This window comes from Erithacus rubecula (assembly GCF_903797595.1).
Source record: "Erithacus rubecula genome assembly, contig: SUPER_Z_unloc_2, whole genome shotgun sequence".
In the NCBI taxonomy this organism is placed as follows: Eukaryota; Metazoa; Chordata; class Aves; order Passeriformes; family Muscicapidae; genus Erithacus; species Erithacus rubecula.
In genome coordinates this window covers 1,248,836-1,257,248 of record NW_027635860.1, presented here as the reverse complement: position 1 = coordinate 1,257,248, position 8,413 = coordinate 1,248,836, and the positions used below count along the sequence as shown (strand labels likewise).

Genomic DNA, 8,413 nt, shown 5'->3' with positions numbered 1-8,413 from the left:
GACTAATGAGAACCTCTTGGAGCTGAGCATGAGCAAATGTCAGGTTTCGTTTGAGCTCCCGAGTTCATCTCAAGACAGAAATTGAGCCTATGCAGTAAGGTCAGTGTGGTGGAGGCAACAGATGCAGAGGAGGCTGGAGGATGGTACAGGGCAGGAGGGGCAGCAAGAAGTGATTTTTTTCAGCTTTGGAGTGAAACGGAGTTTTTCTGGCAGTCATCAGCTTCTTTGTGGCAGAGCACTTGAATAACAGACTCCAATCAGAGATGCAGCAAAGGCAAAAGACAGTCATTGCAACATACAACTCTCGCAGAAGATTAGAAGATACCCATCTTTTCTGGGAGGGTGCTCAGGGCCTAGGCAGGGACACCCAGTGAGGCTGAAGGTTCTCCACTCTCAGGCATCTTCCTGACTTCACAGCCCAGAGAAAACAGATGAAGTGTCAGGTTGACACGCCTGGGAGGAATCTATGAGCCAGTAGATAGGGTTTTCATTTAAAAGTGAGCAATCTGGACTCTTGAGTGAGCTCTTTCAAGACAGAATCATGCAGTTCGAGCTTTTATTGTGCCCCTTACCCTAGCGGCTATGCAGAGACGGGAATTCTTGCTCTGTGTGTGTGCTTTATGTTAAAGTAATTGGGAGTGTGAGACCGCTGCTCAAGTCTGACCCCTGACCAGGCACATCTCAGCCGTTTTTCTCCGTGAGGAACTCGTTGGGAAACGTGTGTTCTACCCCGGGTTATTGCACATAACCCATGAGCAACACCACATCGATTCACGGAATTACCATGCTACATGTATGGCAGACAACATAGGCGGCAGAAACCGGCGGAAAAGACGCAGAGCGGCTGATGAAAGGACGAGATTCCGTTTCTGGAGGCCGGGGCAGCTCTCCCGGCGGGGCGCGGGGGGCGGCGCACTGCGCAGGGGGCGGGCGGCGGGCGGGGCGGCGGGCAGCACCATGTGGCCGCGGCTCCCCGCCCTCCCGCTCTGGAGCTGCGCGGCGGCGGCGGCTTCCGCGGGGCGGCCGGGGCAGGCGAGCCGCCGCCGCTGCCCTCCGCATGGAGCCGCGGCCGCCCGGCGCCACCGCCGCTGCGCTGCGAGGGGCGTCCGCGGCGCCGGGAGCGGCGGGCGGCGGCGGCGGCGACGTCGGGGCGCCCTGCGGAGGATGTGGTGAGTGACGGCGGCGCCGCGGTGCTGCGAGTGAGAGCGAGTGCGAGTGTGTGCGTGCGTGGATGTGAGGGTGTGTGTGTGTGAGGGTGTGTGTGTGTGAGGGGGTGTGTGTGAAGGGGGGTGTGCGAGGGGGTGTGTGCGTGTGAGGGTGTGTGAGGGTGTGCGGTTGTGAGGGTATGTGCGTGTGAGGGTGTGTGAGGGTGTGTGCGGGTGTGTGCGTGTGCGTGTGTGTGCGTGTGAGGGTGTGAGGGTGTGTGTGTGTGTGTGAGGATGTGGGGGTGTGTGAGGCTGTGTGTGTGTGCGTGTGAGGATGTGGGGGTGTGTGAGGGGGTGTGTGTGTGTGAGGGGGTGTGTGTGTGTGTGAGGGGGTGTGTGTGTGAGGGGTTGTGTGTGTGTTTGAAGGGGGGTGTGCGAGGGGGTGTGTGCGTGTGAGGGTGTGTGAGGGTGTGCGGTTGTGAGGGTATGTGCGTGTGAGGGTGTGTGTGGGTGTGTGCGTGTGTGTGCGTGTGAGGGTGTGTGTGTATGTGTGAGGATGTGTGTGCGTGTGAGGGTGTGAGTGCGTGTGAGGATGTGAGGGTGTGTAAGGGTGTGTGTGAGGGTGTGTAAGGGTGTGTGTGAGGGTGTGTAAGGGTGTGTGAGGGTGTGCGTGTGTGTGTGTGAAGGTGCGCGCTCCCGGCGGGCCAGGCCGCTCCCCGGCCCGGGCCGTGTGTCCCGGCGGCTGCGCGGCTCCTCGCGGGGCGCTGTCCGCGGTGCTGAGCGCGGCCCCCGGCCCCGCCGGGCTCGGGGAAGGAGGGAACGTTCGTTCCCGGGCTGCCTGCCGTGCGGTGTGCTGCCTGCCGTGCGGTGTGCTGCCTGCCGTGCGGTGTGCTGCCTGCCGTGCGGTGTGCTGCCTGCCGTGCGGTGTGCTGCCTGCCGTGCGGTGTGCTGCCTGCCTTGCGGTGTGCTGCCCATGCTGTCTCGGCAGAGAGGCGCGGTGGCTGCGCTGGGTGTGAAAATGCCTGGCCGGACCTTGCGTGGTGCTCCCGCAGGGTTTGTGATGCGGTGATGGCAGAAAGCAGCCGGCGGATGAGACTGTCACTAGTTGGATAGACCATAGGGTGACACGAGCACAGCGCGGGGCAGCGGTCCAGAGCTGGTGGTGTTTTCAGTTTGCAAATCTAGACACTATCTGCTCAGCATCTGTTTGCAGCAGACAAGATAAAGTAGCTCCTTGGCACCCTGCAGTTTTGCAAATGGAAACACAGACTCAGTTTTTGCTATGCATTAGCTTAAATGAATTTGAGGTCATCCAAAACTTGGATGCATTATTCTTATATTTTCTTAGTCTTGAGTCACATCGTGACTGGTGCTGATTGCTGGGAAACAATATGTCCTTACTCCTAGGAGGAAATATATTTCTTAGAATGCAAACTTCTCTCATTGTAAAAGAACTAGTAACAATACACTTTTCAAGCCTTTCCTTCTTGTAGCCAATATTCAGCCTCTCTTTCCTGCAGCAGCTAAACATTCTCCTCCTTTGTTGTCCTGCAGCATTTCTTAATAACAAATATTCTTCATTTGCATAAATAATGGATGCACAGTTGTTGCATTTTTGGTATTGTGTTCATCTCTGATTCTTTAAAACCTGTAATTTTGCAGAGCTATTTTATGCGTGTGTGTAGGTGTGAGGAAACCATGCTTTGCATTCAGTTATCCACAGGTCTTAGGTCCTAGACACTCTCTTGGACTTAGTGGAAACTGAACTCTTCAAGCATTTTGCTGTAAATGTGTATAGAACTTGGAAGGTTTTTTTTTTTTTCCCTGAAGCTGAAAGGAGTACACACATTTAAACGATGATCGGTACTCTTTACTACAGGTATTGCCAGTTAAAGGCTTGAGAGGGGTTACATTGTGTGGTCATGAGGCTGTTGTATAATCAGGCAGCTTAGCCATTGGCAAGGACCATTCTTCAGGTGCACAGAAGATAGCAAAGTGTCTTTCTGAAGGTGAGGTTTGTCTGCAGACTAAAAGCTGCCACAAGCATTCAGGCCTGCCTAAATGGGAGTCTGAAAAATCTTAAGTTTGGGAGAGTTACAGCCTGTAAAATTTAGACTGCCTTTAGCACTTACCCTTTGTGATTTACTGGAATCTGTATTTCACTGCTAATGTGTCCCAGCTTGCTTTGTGAGTCCTATTTTGCACTTTGGCCTCTGCTTTTCTGATCAATGATACTAGATTTCTATCTTTGTTACTGAGATGAGAATAGTCATTTCGTTTGAGTTTACTTTGAAGAAAATGTTACTCCTCTTCCCACTGAGATGTTGATTGCTTCTCTTCAGACTGTGAGAGAGAAAAAAGGGCAATTTAATGAAGTCATGGTCTGCCTCACATTCATAAGTTTCCTTCCTTTTTCCTTGTGTGAGCGCTTCTGCTGGCTTTAAGCAGACCACCATGGGCATAAATTTTCTCCAGTGTTTTGAAAGCAGAGGCATAATTCCTGAAGGCTCAGGTTTGTAGGTGTTTTTGTTGACATGATTAATCATGCAAATAATTCTAGGGGCTTCCGTGCTGGGCTGCTTGTCTGACTAGAGACAAGGAGTGTAGGACATGTAAGTAGAAACACATAGAAGCAGATTGACTGGGAGACAGAACTTCAGCAGAGACATTCAGCTGGCTTTCCTCATCTCCGTGCAGAAGACAAAGTGGGGCACTCAGCCTTTACGCTACTTGTTGCTCCTCATGCTGTACATGTGTGTCCTCTCATAAATTCTGCAGGGCTGTCAAATGCTTCCTGTGCTGCAGCTTCAGAAGGGGCAGGAGAGCACTGACCCACAGCTAGCAGGAGTGGGCTGTGATGTAAAGGAATAGCAGTGTACTTGTTCAAGTACACTTGGACAAGTGTGCTTGCACTTGCTGTGCATCCCAGATGTTTTCATGATGAGTACCCTGTCGCCTCTTGCCATGAGTTCACTGTCTTCAAGCACAGATATAACAGGCAACAGGTAAGTATTCCACGTGTGTGAATGGGCTGGCTTTGCAGTCATGGTGGACAGAGATGGCTCTTTCCTTACACAATTGAAGATGTGAACAGTTGGCAAGCCAGGGGGGCTGTGTGTGTTTCTTGAGTGTGTTGACCACAGGCAGGCACTTTAACTCTTTTGTCATTTCTTGAGACTGTCACAAATCAATATAATGAGACTAGTAATATCTTATTTGTATTTATGTAGGCACAAATTTGTTCTGAAAAAATACATTTCTACTAAACATTTGTTTAAATGTACTCAGTCAGGTGCCTAAAATCCATTTAATCTAATGAGCAAATAAATTTAATAACTGTGTGAAATGCAGGAGGTTTGAAAAATGTTTCATACATATTCTTCAAGTCAAACTCCTTAATGTTTGCTTTTAAATGTAAGCAACTTAAAAATGCATTTGAAGACCCGAGTTAAAAATAGTTGACTTGCTGTTTGCCTGCACCAAGGAGTCTATTTTTGTCTTTATTCGGTAGATTGCACACAGGCATTTCTGGGGAATGTTTCAGGCCTCATTTGTAGCAATTTGGATTTGTGTGTTAAATAATATTGGTTTGTTAGCAGTCACATTTCTTCCTGATTTACAGATGTTTATAATCATATAGATTGGGAAGGAGTACAAAAGTTTATTCTAACCTCTGAATGTGTTTTCAGCTTGCTCTTTGAATAGTGACTTGATTTCACTCTCTCTTTCAAAACTGCATTGAAATTCAGGGGAATGCCCAAATTTGAAACATCCTTTTAATACTTGACTCTCCTTTGTATTTATGGTTGATAGATTTTCCCAGCACTACTGAAAATAAACCCCATCAATAGTTCATTTTAAATGGTTTTATAGATAAATGTCAGTTTGAGGCTAGCTGAGATTGATTAATGTATCTCTTAAAAAGAAAAGATGTGACACTATCTGGAAATACTGTTTTTAGAGTTCATGTGTATGCTTTGTTGAATTGAAGCTGCACAGAGTGAAGGAATTTATCTTTCATTCTCATATATATAGATACTTAAAGCTGTATAAATTCTATATTTAGAACATGATATAAGCAGAAATAGATTCTATGCATTTGTATGTGTTCAGTATAAATATTTATGTTGAAATGTCTATGTAAAACAGGTATATGGAGCATGGAGGCAGAACTCATATCTCTTCAAATTAGTCTGTTATTTTGTAGTTAGCAAGAGAGTTCTGTTTTTGTAATCTGAAAACAGTCAGCCTCAGTTCAGAATCTGAAATTATTTATTTGTGTTTCTTGGGTGATATTTCTTTTTGGGATAAGTACACTGCCGTAGGTCTGGACAATTGATCCTAATGAAGCAGCCTGCCTGAGTGATCCTTTTGGGATTTAACTTGTGTTGCTACTGCGACAGCTGCTTGAATTGTGGGAGTTTTCTCCTTTTTTCCCTTCTCGTTTGCAGGGATTCTAGCTGCCTTGCCACTGGCTCTGACAGGTTAGAGGGTGGTGTCTCTACCTGGCTTCTGCAGGCTGAAATTGTCTGCCTTTCTAATCTGGCTATCACCCTAACAGCCAAATTCTTGAGGTGCTAGAGGGCTCCTTTACGTGAGCACTTAGCTTTCTGGCTTTTCTGGGGCCCAATCCTGCACCCTTGAATCAGGTAGGGTTTTTGATACTGCCTCTGGTACTTGTGAGGTCTCTGTTGTGACAGGGACCTTGTGTTGCCAGGAGGGTGCAGCTTTCTCCCACCTCCCACACACACACACTACTGTTTCTATTTGTGTGCTAGAAATATAAAGGCTGCGTGACCTTCCCTTCTTGGTGCACACAACACCCTTCTGAGGTCAATATTTTGACAGGAATGACTTGTGTGAGGAAGGTGAGCAGAACTTGCCTCCATTTCTCCTTTGTGCCAGTCAGGCTGCGCAGCTGCTTTTATGTGCATTGCCAGCAGCAGCAACAATTGCAGGTATTGATAGTTTTCATCCAAAACATTGGATGGAATACATCAGAATATCTGCTTTGCAAGATGCAATTCAAAATATATCTAAATGTGAAGTGGGATGATTTGAGTATTTGCAGGGAAGTGAAAATCAAGAACCATGGAATAAATAATTATTTTCAGGCAACCTGATAACCATTTTCCTTTCCTATAATTTGCCAAGGATTTCACGTTTGTGCGTTATTAGTAACGTATTTTGATTGCATTCTTGTAGCAGGAATAATTATTAATTTGATTGTGAACATTTCTTCTGTCCACAAATAGGACAGAAGATTGTGTAATGCTCTGAAATATCATAGGTATATTGCTGGTCTCATGCCAAGATAATTTTCAGTAAAGAGATACGTATCTAAATAGAATGCATTATGGTCATTACTTTAATAAAATGTGAGTCATGCACACCAGCACTTTCATTCTTAAAATACTTTGGTAAACTGGTATATCCGTTTGCCAATGGGTAGAGCGTACTGTGGAAGACAAATCTGTTGCTGTGTGGACAAATAGTCTCCAGCATTTTCCCTGATGCTCTGTGCTTAATTTAGCAATTTATGTGTGAGCTCACTAATGAACATTTTAAGCATGCTTGTGCGATGTATATTATCACCAAGCTTTAAGTAAAATGAATGTGAAACTACTGTAAAGTCTATTCTGACTTAACCAAGTCCAAGATTTTAAATGAGACTGTTTGCTACGTGTATCAGTTTGTTCTGGATGGCAGATGGAAAAGATGACTGCTTTATAGCTAACTCTGTATGTGAAGGTCCTGTAGCTATTCAGAAAGGTAGCAACTGATAGCACAAATTGCTCCAAAACCAGCACCCAGGCTAAGGTTTCTGAGTAGCAATTTATGACTCAGAAAAGCTTTCTGTCTTGAAAAATATATGCATACTCTGGGAAAATAAAAGGGCAAGTTGAAACTGTACAAGCTGTCAGACCATGTCATGCATGTCCATGCAGGAGATCAGCAAGTGAGTCAGAAGGAATTTGGAAAATACTGCATTTGGGGGATGCTATGGTATTTCTGTATGTCAAATGGATTTTCTCACTTGCAGGGAAGCAGAAGTCACTTCAGGGACATGTAAGAAACATTAAAAAATGTCAACCTCTGACAATGACATAAATTCCTGATGAAATAAAAGCTTGTAATATTCAGTACAACTAGTCCATATATTTCTATTGATTTTGAAAACAATTTTCTAATCCTGATTTTTAAAAACAATTCAGAAAAGAACGTTTAAGAAGCCCTAATCTCTTCACTGTACTGCATCTTCTCTTCATCCTGCTATCAAGTCTATTACAGTAACAGTCAAAATTAATTTATAATCCACCTGCTTTCTGACAAGAACAGTTGCCAGTTTTTTTAGCTGATATCTCTATGTACTTGTTTGTACTGTCTTTGTGTGAAAGAACATTTGGGAGCTGAGCAGAGGAAGGGAATCTGATTCATAACAGGTGAATAGGAACTCAATTAGGTTTTGGTACAGCTGTCCAAAACATTCAGTCTTTCTTGTGAGGGCAGGATACATAGGGACTGCATTCTTCTTTCTTCTCAGCTTTCATGTTTGCTAGTTCACTCTGCAAGGCTGGTGGAGAACGGATCCTGCTGTACTTCTTCTATACAGAGATTTGTATAACCATGGAAAATATGTCAACCCCAGACAGCAAATATATATTTTGATTTCTTCCATCAATGAGCATTGTCTACCATCAAGCACATTTTCACAGAACAAGCTGGCAGCTAAAATTCTTCTTAAAATGCTTTTCAAAGAAAGCATTTATATTTATAGTGCTGGTTTTTTAAAATTATTTTGAAGTACAGAGTTTTATGGCCAGCTGCTCTCAAGTGTTTGTGCTTAAGAATCCAGTACTGCATATTCTGTGAGCAAACAGTTGGTACAAAATAAAACTTGTGGTTCCTGCAAAGTATCTTACTGGTGTGTGTTGCTGCCTTCGTCATAGACGTGGGCGGCTTCTTCCATTTTGTGTGTGATAGTGAAGCATCTGCAGTTCCTGCTTGCTTCTTTGAGCCTCTTTCTACATTACTATCAGCTTGACAGTGTTTCTTGCATGAGGGAGAGCGATCTAAGTAGAGGAAGGTTGTGCTGTTGAACAGGCATTGCTTCACAATGTACTGAAGAGTTTTATTTTGGCTTCTGGTATCAGAATAATAGCAGTATCTTATTATTGCTGGTTTTCAACACATGCTTTCCTACAGATGGTGGAGATTAACACTGCAGTGCCTGTTGTTTGAGCTGCAGTGCTGAAAACAAAAGGTTT

General features: G+C 45.2%; 1 long non-coding RNA gene across 1 annotated transcript; it reads left to right on the top strand.

The window, feature by feature from the left end:
• Positions 1–1,039: 1,039 nt before the first annotated feature.
• Positions 1,040–8,062, top strand: LOC306814839. Its single transcript, XR_013777257.1, has 2 exons — positions 1,040–1,169; positions 7,690–8,062. It is a non-coding gene; the product is annotated as an uncharacterized lncRNA (long non-coding RNA).
• Positions 8,063–8,413: the final 351 nt, after the last annotated feature.